Source organism: Panulirus ornatus, chromosome 26 (genome assembly GCF_036320965.1).
Source record: "Panulirus ornatus isolate Po-2019 chromosome 26, ASM3632096v1, whole genome shotgun sequence".
Taxonomy (NCBI): domain Eukaryota; kingdom Metazoa; phylum Arthropoda; class Malacostraca; order Decapoda; family Palinuridae; genus Panulirus; species Panulirus ornatus.
The window spans coordinates 8,495,644-8,513,347 of NC_092249.1; the positions used below are offsets into that span (position 1 = coordinate 8,495,644).

Genomic DNA, 17,704 nt, shown 5'->3' on the forward strand with positions numbered 1-17,704 from the left:
AAACCATTTCAAAACACCCTCTTCTTCAATGTTTCCTCACTCATTCGCTCGATGTGACCAAACCATTTCAAAACACCCTCTTCTGCTCTCTCACCCCACTCTTTTTATTACCACACATCTCTCTTATCCTTTCATTACTTCCTCGATCAAACCACCTCACACTACATATTGTCCTCAAAAATCTCATTTCCAGCACATCCACCCTCCTCCGCACAACTCTATCCATAGCCCATGCCTCGCAACCATATAACATTGTTGGAACCACTATTCCTTCAAACATACCCATTATTGCTTTCCGAGATAATGTTCTCGCCTTCCACACATTTTTGAACGCCCCCAGAACTTTCGCTCCCTCCCCCACCCTGTGACTCTTTTCCCCTTCCATGGTTCCATGAGCTGCCAAATCCAGTCCCAGATATCTAAAACATTCACGTCCTCCAGTTTATCTCCATTCAAACTTACCTCCCAATTGACTTGTCCCTCAACCCTACTATACCTAATAACCTTGCTATTATTCACATTTACTCTCAGCTTTCTTCTTTGACACTCTTTACTAGACTCAGTAACCAGCTTCTGCAGTTTTTCATCCGAATCAGCCACTAGCGTTGTATCATCAGCGAACAACAATTGACTCACTTCCCAAGCTCTCTCATCCACAACTGACTGCATACTTGCCCCTTTCTCCAAAACTCTCTAAGATCCCCATCCATAAACAAATTAAACAACCAATGAGACATCATGCACCCCTGCCCGAAACCGACATTCACTGAGAACTACTCACTTTTCTCTCTTCCTACTCGTACACATGCCTTACATCCTCGATGAAAACTTTTCCCTGCTTCTAACAACTTGCCTCCCACACCATATATTCTTAATACCATCCATAGAGCATCTCTATCAACTCTATCATATGCCTTCTCCAGATCCATAAGGGCTACATACAATTCCATTTGCTTTCCTAAGTATTTTTCACATTCATTCTTCAAAGTAAACACTTGATCCACACATCCTCTACCACTTCTGAGACCACACTGCTCTTCCCCAATCTGATGCTCTGTATGTGCCTTCACCCTCTCAATCAATACCCTCCCATATAACTTCCCAGGAATACTCAACAAACTTATACCTCTGTAATTTGAGCACTCACCTTTATCCCCTTTACCTTCGTACAATGGCACTGTGCATGTATTTCGCCAATCCTCTGGCACCTCACCATGAGTCATACATACATTAAATATCCTTACCAACCAGTCAACAGCACATTCACCCACTCTTTTAATAAATTCCACTGGAATACCATCCAAACCCGCTGCCTTGCCGGCTTTTATCTTCCGTAAAGCTTTTGCTGCCTCATTTCTGTTTACTAAATCATTCTCTCTAACCCTCTTTCTTCGCACGCCACCTCGACCAAAACAGCCCATATCTACCACTCTGTTATCAAACACATTTAACAAACCTTCAAAATACTCACTCCATCTTCTCACATCACCACTACTTGTTATCACCTTCCCACTAGCCCCCGTCACCGATGTTCCCATTTGCTCTCTTGTCTTACGCACTTTATGATACTCTCTCACCCCGACTCTCTTTGCCTTCTTTTTCGCCTCTTGCACCTTTCCTTTGACCTTCCTTCCTCTTTTATTTATACATCTTTTATGCATCAAAGCATCATTCTCCTCATCGTTGATATGCTCGCTGCAGTGAGGAATAGTTTAATGATTCAAGTCTTTTTTTTGGAACTTTTTTTTTATTTCGAGACTCGAAAGACACTAATGGTCACCGTTCATAGTACAGAACGTTGTTTATTTTTTCGTGAAATGTAGTGCAAATATATATATATATATATATATATATATATATATATATATATATATATATATATATATTCTTTCTTTTTCTTTTCTTTCAAACTATTCGCCATTTCCCGCATTAGCGAGGTAGCGTTAAGAACAGAGGACTGGGCCTTTGAGGGACTACCCTCACCTGGCCCAATTCTCTGTCCCTTCTTTTGGAAAATTAGAAAAAAAAAAAACGAGAGGGGAGGATTTCCAGCCCCCCGCTCCCTCCCCTTTTAGTCGCCTTCTACGACACGCAGGGAATACGTGGGAAGTATTCTTGCACCCTTATCCCCAGGGATATGTATGTATATATATATATATATATATATATATATATATATATATATATATATATATATATATATATATATATATATATATATTCATCCATATTCGCCATTTCCCTCGTTAACGAGGTTGCGTTAAGAATAGAGGACTGAGCCTTAGAGAGAATATCCTCACTTGGCCACCTTCTATGTTCATTCTTTTGGAAAATTAAAAATGAGAGGGGAGGATTTCCAGCCCCCAGCTCCCTCCCCTTTTAGTTGCCTTATACGACACGCAGGGAATACTTGGGAAGTATTCTTTCTCCCCTATCCCAAGGGATATATATATATATATATATATATATATATATATATATATATATATATATATACCAAGACTCAATAGTAACTCAGAAGGTTCCTCCCCACCCACCACTGTACATCCACAGGATGTGGAACATTAAGTCACTTGAGTCTAAAGAGAGGAGAAGTGATCACTCTATAGACTCAACCAGGATAAAGATCTGTGGGTAAGCTACAATCACCAACGCCACTGTCCCACGGTCTGATGGATGATCATAGCTGGTATCGTGTGAGAGACCTCCTTAGATCCCGCGGGGTTCTTGCTATCAAGGGAGATGACGGAAGAATTTGCCTCACGGAAGCGCTCTAGAACAACGCTTCCTGGTAATTAATATTATCGGTTCTCCAAGCCATGATGATCATGGATTATCAACTTGTTGGTACACGCAACAAATATATTATCTTGACAGATGTGGGTTTGAGGGATACCGAAATGAACACTACGACTCCCAATGTTTCCATAAGGGAGGGTAAGCGTGGAGCAATTTCTTAATTCATGGCAACTGATCTCTGTGGTAATTACTCTTGAAATGGAGGAAAAAAATAGACGCATTACGAATAATCAAAGGAAATAATGACAGGACTGATTATTTTTTTTCCCCTGCAGGAGGCATGATTAGTGCCACAGGTCATTAATTACTGATGGCAGTCTGTTGGAGATATTGGTCATGGCTTATTGACGTGTTGGTCCATTATGAATCGACACGTGATGGCAGTGGTGGAAAGAATTATAGATACACCACAGGAAATATAATGCAGCTGTCGGATCCAACTACGCTTCAGTTATGAAAAGGGAAAAACAAGTCCATGACAATATATATATATATATATTTTTTTTTTCTTTTTTTTTTTAAACTATTCGCCATTTCCCGCGTTAGCGAGGTAGCGTTAAGAACAGAGGACTAGGCCTTTTTTGGAATATCCTCACCTGGCCCCCTCTGTTCCTTCTTTTGGAAATAAAAAACGAGAGGGGAGGATTTCCAGCCCCCCGCTCCCTCCCCTTTTAGTCGCCTTCTACGACACGCAGGGAATACGTGGGAAGTATTCTTTGTCCCCTATCCCCAGGGAAAGCTGGGGATAGGGGACATATCCCTGTTTACTATCCAGGCTTAATGATTATAAAGGGTAAATCATGCCAAGTTTTATAAGTCCACAACGAATAATCGCGTCATTGAGACTACCTGGAATTCTAATCTTTCTCAATCTATTATATTTGATTAACGTAGTATAGGTTATAGAGTTCTAGGTTCATCACTTCTGCGTACTGTATATGTAATGTAATACAGATTCCAGTGTGAGCATCAGTTTATGCAAGACTATTGTAGTGTAGCGACTAGAGAAGAATTCATAGAATCGCGTAATAAGATTAAGATACGACTGTATAATTGGTTACACAGAACTTGTTATGGTACTGGGAAAGCTTATGTGATGTAGTCGTGAGATTTCTTTTGTGAAGATCAATTAATATTTCCTTGTAAAATGTAATATGTCAATTCTTATAAATTTCCATTTTGATGATGGAATGACACCCACCTCATTTATGATTAAGAGAATCTGGAAGGGTTGAAGTTTTAGAAAAATGCGTTTTGATTTTTTGCCAGTTTGATAGTTTTTAGGTACAGTAATTTACTAATGATATGCTGGTGATGTGACTGTGGTCGTTATGATGGAGGTGGTAGCAATAGTAATATGCTGAACGAGTTTCTTGGTCGTTACGACAGGAAGAGTGTTGATCTGGAACACAGTAAGATATATGGTAATGTACACTGGGAAAATTTAGGCAAATTTAAGTATAATTGATCAAAAAATTTTGATAGTAATATTTCACTGAGAGAAGTAGCAAATTAGAAATCGAATGAATATAATGTTTGCAGGTTATGGTAACTGGTTTATATAATGTAGTTATTTTCTGGTTAGGTAATAGTTACTTGACTTGATGTTGAACATCAATGTGCGTGATGCTCTGCACGAATCTTTTCGTTCGTGTAGTCGTCACGAATTGTGAATACAGACACGAATGTCTTGAGTGGGTTGTAGCTTGTTGTAACAGTGTCTAGAACTGGAAACACAAAGTTATAGAGAAGTATAGAAAATAAAGTAAATATTTATTAAATCTAGTAAAAAAAAAAATGTTGAAAGTTTAGTTTAAGAAATTTTAGAAATCAAAAATTTAGTTTGAAAAATATTCAAAATTCTAGTTTAAAAGATTTAGAAATTGGAATTTAAGTAGGAAGTTCATGCTTACAGGAGTGGACGTGATTTTGATCACAGAGACGCGAGTGTTGGCATCATCAAGGTGAAAATCCCAGATGATGGTGTAGTGTGTGTGACCACAGCCTCCACGTCTGTATGTTGTGGTCGTCTTCCGTAGGGTGTAGGTCACAGTGATCTAGAAATATTGAAATAATACAAAAAATCTATAAAGGTTAGAGGCACCAAGAGCGGGTTTACGATATTGAAAATCGTATTAAGGGATTTGATAATGGAATTTATATAACCATGTCGAGAGTCACGTTCGTCAATGTATTTTGTTCAAGTGTTGTGGAGAGTTAAGGATTCGTAATATGATTTGTTAACAAGGAATATTTACCGCTTTTGTTTTATGCGATTGTTGAGTTGTGTTTGTATACAGGAGCATTGTGAGGACTGTATACTTGGCAGGATACCAGTACGAGTAAAGAAGGATATGATTAATCTTACAAATAGAAAAAAAAAAAGTAAATTTTATTGTATATAAAGTTTTTAAGAAAAATGTAATACTGGTTACCTGAGCTTAGAGTGTTTAGGAGGAAGAGAAGAATATTGAAGACAGGGCTATCTGAAAATTAAATAAATACATTTATTAGCATTATGGTAATTCTTTTAATTAGAGTAATTTGAAATATAACCAAGTTGACGGTATTAAATTTTCACTTCTTGAAGGAAGTAATTAAAGAAGAACTTGTATGTGGTGAAAATTTTTGGAGAAGTTTTAGTGCAAGAGTTGTTTATACGATGCGATAGATTAGAAAATATAAAGGAAAATGAGTCAATTGTGTTATAGGAATATTAAACGACAAAGTCAGGTATCATTGGACAAGTGAAATAGTTTTGTATAAATGAATATAGATGTTTTCAAGAGCATTGCTACATATTTATTCTGTTCGGCAGGAAGCGTGTTGAAGTTAATTAGTATCAAGAAATTTGAAGTTTACTTTGTCAAATATCGAGAGAATACAGGTTTGATTATGGTGTCAAAATTGTACGAGGAATTTGTTAAGAGATGAGTGTTAAATGCTATGAGAATTATTTGTATCAATTCTTTAGTAATGTGAAGACTTAGAATAGTCCAGGGGTTACGAACTGCAGCTAGTGCAAAAAAAAAAAAAAATATATATATATATGTATATATATATATATATATATATATATATATATATATATATATATATATATATATATATATATATATTTCTTTTCTTTTTCTTTCAAACTATTCGCCATTTCCCGCATTAGCGAGGTAGCGTTAAGAACAGAGGACTGGGCCTTGAGGGAATACCCTCACCTGGAAAAACAAAGAAAAATATGCCATATTCATGCATATAACCACGAGTTAAATGAAGCACGATAAGTTCCCAAGTGCACTTTCGTGTAATGATCACATCGTCAGGGGATACACAAGAACGAGATAGAAGACGTAGAACAGTCAGTTGATATACAAGGAAGAGACATCTTCAAGACGCCATTTGGTAAACAGGTTGTTTACTAATGGCGTCTTACCTCCGTCTTTTCCTTGTATATCAATTGATTGTTCTGCGTTTATCTCATTCTTGCATCTCCCCTCACGATGTAGATTTATGGTTAATACAAGAACTGAGAGGGTACCATACTCACTCTATCATATCCAAGTATTTGAAGCTGATTTAGTGTAGTTTTCTCGACAATCGTTTACGACGAGAAATCATATAATGTGTCCTTTGCCAGAGTTTTTACTTACATCTGGGTGGCTGTTTTGGTATACGTGAGCTAGGAGGTGTAGGTGTTTTGGTATACGTGAGCTAGGAGCTGTGGGTGTTTTGGTATACGTGAGCTAGCAGATCACATGGGAGGTGTGGGTGATAGTGAAGTGGTCCACAGACACGTCAGTGACCACATTGTAATAGTATTTACTGCAAGTGACCGTCAGGGACGTGGGTCTGATTACCACAGTCGTCTGTATGGCCACACGGTCATCCACGGGCGCTGGTGTCACTTTTAGAGCAAAGATGATTTTTAGTTCATGATTACATTTCCAAGTTATATATATTACATAACAGTGTGGTGGATGTTGAGGTTACTTACCTTGCCCGTTGTGAGGGTTGTGGTCCTCAAAACGAGGTCAGTTAAGGTGGCCGGCACACTACGGAAAGCCAGGTCAGTCAGGGGTCACGAAGTGGTCGATAGTGACAGTGACTGTAGGTGTGGCCGGTGCCTCTGTGACCCTGATGGTTCCAGGACCATCGCGAAATGCACCGCTGCCAGCACCACCACGACCAGCCTGGTCGAACCTGATCCGAGTGCCTCCCACGCCAACACCAGCCTGGTCGAACCTGATCCTAGTGCCTCCCACGCCAACACCAGCCTGGCCGAACCCGGCCCCAGCGTCTCCCACGCCAATACCAGCCTGGTCGAACCTGATCCTAGTGCCTTCCACGCCAACACCAGCCTGGTCGAACCTGATCCTAGTGTCTCCCACGCCAACATCAGCCTGGTCGAACCCGGCCCCAGTGCCTCCCACGCCAACACCAGCCTGGCCGAACCCGGCCTCAGCGCCTCCCACACCGACACCAACCTGACGTGACCGGTCACCAGCTCCCCCAGTAAGAGTACCTAGATGACCAGTGCCAGCCTGAGCAAAACTGACACCGCTGATGACAGTGGCCGGGAGTTGCTCAACGATCCTGGAGGGAGAACTGCCCCTCAGCCGAAGGTTCCCGTGTCTTGGCTCACGTCGATGCCACGTACACATCCAGCCAGGCTACCTGGAGAGAGAGAGACATTATCCGAGACTATGTTGCCCGACGCCTCACTAGAGGCACATTGGTGCGCGTTCTGGAACGAGTCCAAGAAGTTGAGTTTGAATAAGAATTTATGAATTTAAGATTTTATAAGAGTTGCAAACCAGATATTTTTCTCTGAACTTTTAAGAAATTTTTCGCTAGCTTGAAAGATTTTTCATATGATGATATAAATGTGTTCATAGCAGTCCATTAATAGTTAAACATCACCAGTTATTTCAGAATCCAGTAATTTCCAGTTCTAATTTTACAATTTACTCAGCAGAAAAAAACGAATATTTCTATTTTCGAAGTTTCCAATGGCCATATTCGATGAGAAATATTATACACTTCCTGTAGCCCACAGTTAGTAAGTAATATTTACACAAGGTGAATTACCTTAATTATGCTGGCTGTTGTGAACAGTTGCTGGGATGCAATTAGTGTGGCCACTAGGATTACAGTTGTCCTAGTAATCATACAGAATATATGAAGTTTCAACAAGAGAAAATCATATTTACCTCAATAACTCTCTTCTATTCTCATAGAAGGTTTGTGAAGCTATATCAGTATATATATATATATATCTTTCTTTTTTCTTTCATACTATTCGCCATTTCCCGCGTTAGCGAGGTAGCGCTAAGAACAGAGGACTGGGCCTTTGAGGGAATATCCTCACCTGGCCCCCTTCTCTGTTCCTTCTTTTGGAAAAATAAAAAAATAAAAAAACGAGAGGGGAGGATTTCCAGCCCCCCGCTCCCTTCCCTTTTGGTCGTCTTCTACGACACGCAGGGAATACGTGGGAAGTATTCTTAATCCCCTATCCCCAGGGGGATAGGGGATTATATATATATATATATATATATATATATATATATATATATATATATATATATATATATATATATATATATTATATATATATATATATATATATATATATATATATATATATATATATATATATATATATATATATATATATATATATATATTATTTATTTATTTTATTTTACCTTGTCGCTGTCTCTCGCGTTAGCGAGGTAGCGCAAGGAAACAGACGAAAGAATGGCCCAACCCACCCGCGTACACATGTATATACATACACGTCCACACACGCAAATATACATACCTATACGTCTCAACGTATACATATACATACACACAGACATATACATATATACACATGTACATAATTCATACTGTCTGCCTTTCATTCCCATCGCCACCCCACACACATGAAATAACAACCTCCTCCCCCCTCATGTGCGCGAGGTAGCGCTGGGAAAGGACAACAAAGGCCACATTCGTTCACACTCAGTCTCTAGCTGTCATGTAATAATGCAACGAAACCACAGCTCCCTTTCCACATGCTGGCGCCACAGAACTTTCCATGGTTTACCCCATACGCTTCACATGCCCTGATTCAATCCATTGACAGCACGTCGACCCCGGTATACCACATAGATCCAATTCACTCCATTCCTTGCCCGCCTTTCACCCTCCTGCACGTTCAGGCACGTTCACTCAAATTCTTTTTCTCTCCATCTTTCCACCTCCAATTTGGTCTCCCACTTCTCCTCGTTCCCTCCGCCTCTGACACATCATGCGACGATTGCAAATGTCTACGCCGTCAAATGGCTCGAGACCGGAAAAACTGTAACGAAGAGGTGTTATTGGCACCGTCATGCAGTACGCAGGGATGAACAGAAAGCGTTATTCTATACCCCTCTGCTGATTATGCCACACGCGACGTCATTGAATCTGTCGTAATTGCTAATACTAAGAACTTTAATTTGTCCACAGGCAACTTTAAAACCCATCCTAGCATTAACCAAATCATTATGAGAGAATTAAGAAAACACAAAAACGTAAAAGAAAAGTTGTTCAAGACACACCCAGCTACCCAGGTCAACCCCCGCCACGTGACCCCCCTAAATCACTCTCCCTTACAACTATCAGACAAAGTGGACAGCGCTTGGTCTGTACAGATTGGTGGTGGACGGCGGGACTCAAGTGTGATGTTGGGATATAAATAACCTTGTTAAGTACTGGCACCTGATGAGGTGGATCGTCTCCTTGAAACATGTCGTGCAACATGTATGGAATAAATATATGTTAAATAAAATTTTATGAACTACTGAAGTGCAGTTTCAACTTCATATGTCTGTGTATATATATGTGTATATGTGTATATGTATATATATATATATATATATATATATATATATATATATATATATATATATATATATATATATCCATTATTCAGTAATTCATCAACTAAATTGCTCCTCTATCAACTTTTTCTTTGATTCTTGAAGTTAGTTATTCGTGTTCTCGGAGGCTTTTGAATCTCATAAGATCTATAAAATTGGTTCCAGGAATCTTTCGCTTTGATTCTAAATTGAAATCGAACTCTCACTTTCGTACTTTAAGCTTGATAATTATACCCTAAGTATCTGTATGTAGACTGTATACTTGAGTTCGTTTTTCAGTTTATTGGCTAACCCCATCATCATTTGGTAAACATGTTTACCAAATGGCGTCCTAGCTTCGTCTCTTCGATGTATATCAACGGACTGTTATATTTCTATCTTGTGTCTCCCCTGATGATGTGATTATGACACGAAAGTGCACTTGGGAACTTTTCGTGTCTCATTTTCCCCGTGGACTCATAGGAATATCTTGATCATTCGCAAAATTGTGATCCTTTCCAATAGAAATTGTGATCCTTTCCAGTAGATAACTTCAACAACGACATCAACAGTTTCGGAGAACAACTTCGCTGAAAGAACCAACAACTGATACACAAACAAACTTCGACTTGCCTACAACGAGTAGAGATTCCAATTGTATTCTCTAGCTTTAGAATTCTTAAGCAGTGGATATTGTCCTGTGGGTTGAACAACATCACCACTGCAAAAAATATATGAATATTCGGGGAATATTCTTCCGTAACTACACAAAACCTTACCTAAAGCTAACCCCCTCACATAACGAAATTGAATCCATTGTAGCCTACCCTTTTGAAGGAGAAACTCCCGTTCGCCTATTTTTTTTCCTCCTTTTTTTTTTGACCAAGTCAAAGCCACATGTGGTACTTGTCAGTGCGCGTGTAGTATAACGTTCTCTTATATATCGAAACATTCTCGATGTTTGGCATATGGACTATATACTGCAATGTATGATTATAGTCTGTGTGCAATGTGAATTGCGAATCTATATGGCTATGAAATGGTCATCAAAGAACACGCTGCAAACTATTCCGACGATCGAGTGTACGAGTTGCCTTGTGTAGACTTAACTTTTCTTCGTACGTTCTGTGACGACTGACCTCCTCCTAAGCTTGCGTGTTGATTCAGGGTGTATGTATTTCCTTCTGCTTGTGATATACACGAGATATTGTAAGAATAGGTGGGGGAATAGGACGAAAAAAATTAGAGGAACTTTTTACCTCCTAGGCGGTTGCTGGTGATGATGTAGTCGGTGAGGTGGGTGAGGGCAGCTAGCGAGGCTCATTTCACGGACAGTGGCCTTTCTTTTCAGGAGATACCACAGAAAGTAGTAAGTTTTGTAGGCCTTTCGCTGTAGAATATATGAGGTGGAGGTTATTAGACTCATTTGATGTGGTCACCTTCCCTCTCATTTCGTCTTGATTTCTCGGCGAATAAAGAGATTAAGTAGGAAATGACTTATTTACATTCATGAAGATAGTGTCAATGTTAACTGTTAATATAATGTAGGGCGATGAGACCTAAAAGTGAAAATTACATTTAGCTTAATGATTATGCCTCTGGAGATCCGGGTTAGCATCAAGAATAAGCAGGGATTGATTGAAAAATGAAAGATGTTAAGATTCGTGAACGAAAGCTTTGATTAATGAATACATAGCCTGTTATGTCGAAACTCAAATTGTTTCGTTAGTTCTCATTTTTAAAACCTTAGATTGTGTAGCTTGAAAAGCAGTTAAAACATTGGCTTAAAGTTATTATTTACCGACCAGCTAATCCAGGAGACTGGTCATTATTGTAACATCTGTCTCAACACAAAATGTCCATGTTCATAATACAACTTTGATCTGGACATGTTCCTGAATATCAGATATGATCATTCTAGTGTAACTTGTCTGAAAACTTGTCAGATCAATTACCTTTACGGGCCAACATTGTAGTGTGTATATGTAGAGATGATTGCGAAAGGGTATTCGTTTCCTCGTAGTCATTGATTAGGTTGATTAGATTACATTAAGATTTGGTCGTCAAAGGTTTAGATCAAACCACATGCAAGCTAGTATATCCGGATGGTCTGAATCGATATATAAACATTATACATTTTGTGAGTACAAATGTTGTATCCTTCAGATGTGACTGTGAAGATGTGGTGACTGGTGAGTCGTGAGGATTTACGTGCTATTGTCTTGTATGTATAGACCCCTGGGTCGTTACGACTGAGAGCGTGGATCTGGGGGCGTGAGGAGAAATGTCCATGTTTCACTGGACAATGAATTTTACATTTTTACTCGGGATTCTACGTGTAAAATTAAGTCCAGTCGACTAAGAAAAATAGTATCCGGACTCCTAGGGTCAATGGAATTCAGAATGAACAATATCATTCCAGTTTCAGTATGATTCGTACTTTGTTGTATTTCTTTATCGCGTCCCAACCTCGTACTATATGTTTCACTCGACTTTTGAAATGTTAGATATAAGTCAGCATGTTAGATATAGGTCATCCCAATGTTGATTATCGTTCTAAAAAGCAATTATACCAAACTTGGTTACACAAGGTATAGGTTGTGACTTCCCATCTAACTACAGACAACGTTATGCATGAGACGATTTCTTTTTCTCGTATGGATTATCGCTAATCATTTTTTCTTGTATGTAATACCCTAAATCTTTTTTATTTTCTTTTGTTCTTTTTGATTTGTATATTATATTTTCTACGAAATTCATAATCAATGTGAAAACTTGCCCATAAATGGTGTAATCCATCTGAAAATGTTTAACTTGCTTGATTCACAATGTTTGTTCCCGTTTTAGTCGCTGTATCAAACTGGATATATCGCCTGTTGTCATACGATTATTATAAAGCATTCGGACATAACCCATTCCTTAATGTGCATTCGTTCCGCCTCCGCTTTTTGCGTTCCGAACACAATGGTGAAGGGAAAAAACACCCAGCTACCCAAGTACACTTGGGTAGCTGGGTGTGTCTTGAACAACTTTGTTTTCATGTTTTAGTCAATTCTCTCGTAATGATTTGATTGATGCTAGGATGGGATTTGAAATTGCCTGGGTACAAATTCAATAAGACAGATTCAATAATGTTGCGCGTGGCATAATCAGCAGAGAGGTATAGAATAACGGGATTTTCAAGATCTATGGAGGTGATCATTTTCATGATACTGTTTAGCGATCGCATTTTCGTGGTCATCCCTGAGTACTCGGAGATAAATTATTCATAAAAATGGCACATCCTTTATTTTCGATATATATCTATAACACATCCACAGATACAAATAAACATGTTTTTTAAGGGGATGACGTACACATAACCAGATAATTTACGAATATATGAATATAATTCAATAATTCAAACCTCTAATCGTAAATCGTTATTTTTTTTTTCCAGTTCCTTGGAGGAAGTATGCGAGCTGCTACTACAGGCTCCATTCCCTCGTCGGACAGCTGTGTTGAGGCGCCGAAAGAGGAAGCTGGATGTTCCCTCTCGTCTAGAGTTGCCTGGATTCGCCGGATTCCGAGATCGCTGGGGAAGTCGAGAGCATTCTTTCCGCAAGTCCCAGCACCTCTCAACTGAGGAAAGATTTACTGTGAATCCAGGCCGTCGTATTTTCAGCTGTATCATGAATTCCGGAAAACCGAACAGGTATGAAAAATATATACGTATGAATTGTGTGCATAGTGTATATTGTGCATGATGTGTATTGTTCACCATTTTGTACTCTTCGCATTGTATACATTTACATTTCATGCATGTCATGAATTAAGATATTTGGAGGTAGTCCTGACTGAAATGTGAAGATGAGGATTTGGTCTAGGACACAAAATAATGATGTGTTGGGAAGGAAAGGACTGAGGACGTGGTGTGAGGAGAGGTGACCGTGTAAGAAGTGACACTGCAAGACTGGCCAGGTGTGTTGAAATGGTTTAGACATATGGAGAGGATGAGCGAAGAGAGATTGACCAAGAGGATGCAAGTGTCAGAAGTGGTGGGAACAACTTATAGAAGAGGTGGCAGAGGTGGGAATGGCAGGATGGCGTAAGAGGCTTTGAGCTAACCGTGACCTGAACATTAAGGAAAATGAGATGTGCATGAGATGGAAAGTATCTTTAATGGTGTATTATACGGGGGGAAGGGGAACAATGCCAGAGGGCTATGCAAACGAATGTGTAATGAAATTATCCACTGGTTTGTTTGGCATGGCTGTCTATGGGAAGCGTTCGGAAGATATAGTCATGCACTACGCTGTGCATTGTTAATCGATAGAATATCAAAGAGCTTTACAGCCAATTCATCTATACTTGCATTCCATTATTCACTTTGTACTTGTTACCCCGTCTGTTGTGTGTGATGATCATTTGCTGAGGTATATATACTCTCGGAATGTATTCTAACTTGAAACATTACAAGAGAAGAAAAATGAGGAATATGAGAATGACGATGTATATTCCCCAGGCACAGGTTGTAGTGAGAGGGGTGTCAGTGAGGCGTGGACCAGGCAAGCCAGGCAATCTTGTTTCGCAGACTTTCTCCAGAATGACTTCGTCTTTACCTCTTACAAGTGTTCGAGGTTATCTGGAAGTGTATAGATTTAACTGACACATTCTTATGTTTATAGAGGGGTTGTTTGTGGCGAGTTAGACGCATGAATACGAATCATATTGGTGAACCTTTTGGTTTGTCTTCGTGTTCGTTATTTCAAATTGTTCCAGGAATGAATAGACGTTACTGGAACTACTTTTATTCCTTAGGTTACATACAGTCTGGTCATTTGTCCTTCTGGGAACACTTTATGCTTCTGGGAATGAAATGCCTTAGCATTTACATGACTCGAGGATTAAAGAAAAGGAACTGGCCTTTCAGAGAGACTTTTTTTTTTCTAACCAAATATTGATGTAAACTGATGCTTAAAATGTTTTCAGCATGTAAGATTAACTTGTCCCACTGATTCAATGCTATTTCAAGTCGTAATAGTAAACTGTTGCCCTCGACTGTCGCTGAACCCTGGAATTCAAGGCAGGAATGATGGATTGAATTGATTCGTTGACACTGTGAACACAAAAGATTTGTTGACGTTCAGAATACATCTGACTTTCAGTGGATGTGTTTATATTCTGAATAAATCGTCTACGAATCTGAATACACGCTAATAGCCGCCTTTGGGCCTTTCATAATAGCTTACTGAACTTAGAAGTTCATTAAGACTTATTTAGACTAGATTGAGTCATTCTCATTCAGGTGTTTCTCGCAATAGGATCCTGGGTTTCGTCATCATCAGTTCCTTGAAGTATTTGCTTCACATATCTTGAGATAGAGCAACCATTTGTCTCTCACGTGGGTCACTGATTACATATCTCTCTGCAAGAGATGGGATGGCCATCCAAGTCCTTGATATATGACCGTCTATGTCTCAGATGGCTGAAGGGTTTTATATCCATAGTGTGATATGAGGTAACCAACTGCCTTCCAGCTGCCTGGAAACCTGTTACTTCATAGTCCCTGGGTCGAGATGAATCGATATTCCAGTTGATTCCATGCCACTCAAAGCGCTTCTCCATCTCCTGAGAGACGCGGTTTCTTTAATCACTTCAGCCAGACTGTGCGAACCACGAGCGAGCGTGAGTGTGCGAGCCACGAGTGAGCGTGAGTGTGCGAGCCACGTGCCAGCGTGATTGTGCGAGCCACGGGCGAGCGTGAGTGTGCGAGCCGCGAGCCACGAGCCAGCGTGATTGTGCGAGCCACGAGCCAGTGTGAGTGTGCAAGCCACGAGCCAGCGTGAGTGTGCGAGCCACGGGCGAGCGTGAGTGTGCGAGCCACGAGCGTGTGAGTGTGCGAGCCACGAGCCAGCGTGATTGTGCGAGCCACGAGCCAGTGTGAGTGTGCAAGCCACGAGCCAGTGTGAGTGTGCGAGCCACGGGTGAGCGTGAGTGTGCGACCCACGGGCGAGCGTGAGTGTGCGAGTCAGGAGCGAGCCTGAATGTACGAGCCATGAGCGAACATGTGTGTGAGCCTTGAGTATATCTGAGCGAGCCTTCAGCCTGACTATTTGTACGAGTCTTGAGCCTGACTGTATGAGCTTTGAGCGTGACTGTACAACCCTCGCACACTATGGTCCGGCCTTTTGACCTGACTCATAATTATCAGGTTAACGGTCAAGAAGCCATCGTAACCCAAATTTGTACCATCGTGCTAAAAATTCGTACCGTCATGTTTAAGCCTTCGTACCAGGGTTCATACGTCTGTGTTGACGTGTGCTCAAGACTCGTACCGTCGTGCTCAGGACTCGTACAGTCGTGCTCAGGACTCGTACCGTCGTGCTCAGGACTCGTACCGTCGTGCTTAGGAAGTTTGTGCAGTTTAGTTTCACTCTTATCGTATTTAGTTTCACTCTTATCGTGTTCCTGGCTCTACGTGTTTTTCTAGGTGGACGTGTTTCTGGCTGCACGTGTTTTTCTAGGTGGATGTGTTCCTGGCTGCACGTGATTTTCTAGGTGGACATGTTCTTGGCTGCACGTGATTTTCTAGGTGGACATGTTCCTGGCTGCACGTGTTTTTCTAGGTGGACGTTCCCCTGGTTACATGTGTTTTTCTAGGTGGACGTCTTCCTGGCTGTACGTGTATTTCTAGGTGGACGTGTTCCTGGCTGCACGTGTTTTTCTAGCAACTGGGGTGTCCATGGACGCACGTGACCCTGACCGTACGTGTTGGGTGCACGTGTTCCTTGGTATTTGATTGCATTCCTTTGTGTTCCGTCGTACATAAACTCCTGGTTGTACGTGTTGCTGGCTACGTATGTTCCTGGGTCCACACGTTCGTGGTTGTGTGTGTGTTCTTAGCTATGTCTTCCTAATCCTTTGCTTGCTTCGGAAGTTTCAAAGATCCTTTCCAGAACTTTGGAAGAAGTTAAAGAACTCCTTGATACAAATAACGCTATCTTTATGGAATAATTACTTGACGAAAGAGATTATTAGTTAAGGTTTTAGTATAAGCACAAGTAGTATAAATTATAGTGAATTATGAACAATGCAGATTGTTACATGTATGACTTTTATGATCATTAAAATGTTTTCCAAGATAGACATTTGTGATAACACTTTGAGAATTTCTCTCCTATCCCCAGGGATAGGGGAGAAAGAATACTTCCCACGTATTCCCTGCGTGTCGTAGAAGGCGACTAAAAGCGGAGGAAGCGGGGGGCTGGAAATCCTCTCCTCTCGTTTTTTTTTTTTTTTTTCTTAATTTTCCATAAGAGGGAACAGAGAAGGGGGCCAGGCGAGGATATTCCCTCAAGGGCCCAGTCCTCTGTTCTTAACGCTACCTCGCTAACGCGGGAAATGGCGAATAGTATGACTTCGACAATTCAGAGGTTTTAGTTTGGGTAAAACATGTGGGGAAATCTCACAGAAATTTACTATATTAGAATCTAGACTTGGTAAACGATCATGATCACTGATTATTGGTGACTATACTTCCGTGGTGTAGTGGTTAGCGTTCCTGACCGTAACACATTCACGGGCCGCCCAAGGTCGAGCGCATAAGTTCGAATCTTAGCTGCGGCAGTCGGTCCACAGTCAGTCTAGCTTTTCATCCACTCCTATGGTATGGTAGATGTAATGGGTACCTAGGCCTGTACCAGTATGATGAGTCCTTGAGAATTGGAATTTCTTCAGTGTATGTAGCAGTTTCATTAGTGGTGTTAATGCCACCTTTTGTGTAACTTTCATCATAAGTTCGTGTTTTCCAGTGGTAGCCGACAAACCTTGAAATTTACCGTTTCCAGAGAGGTATATACACATGTACATGGGTACAAACTTTTCTCATTGATATCATACTTTATGCATGATTTCATTTAACAGGTCGAGTTTATAGAGGGGTATATATCCCCCCGATCTACATGGACCTTAACGCGGAGGTGAGGTTTGTGTGGAGCAGTGATGGCTTGAGTTATGGCAAGAGGGGATTCACCTTTCCCTGG

General features: G+C 40.4%; 1 protein-coding gene across 4 annotated transcripts in view; it reads left to right on the forward strand.

Annotated features, from left to right (window-relative positions):
• LOC139757444 (uncharacterized) overlaps nt 1-17,704 on the forward strand; it is a 979,032-nt gene that overhangs the window by 957,813 nt on the left and 3,515 nt on the right. For all 4 annotated transcript variants that reach the window (XM_071677964.1, XM_071677968.1, XM_071677965.1 and 1 more), the window contains exon 20: nt 13,120-13,374. The gene's annotated coding sequence lies outside the window, so the exon portion shown is untranslated. The remainder of the gene's footprint in view (nt 1-13,119; nt 13,375-17,704) is intronic.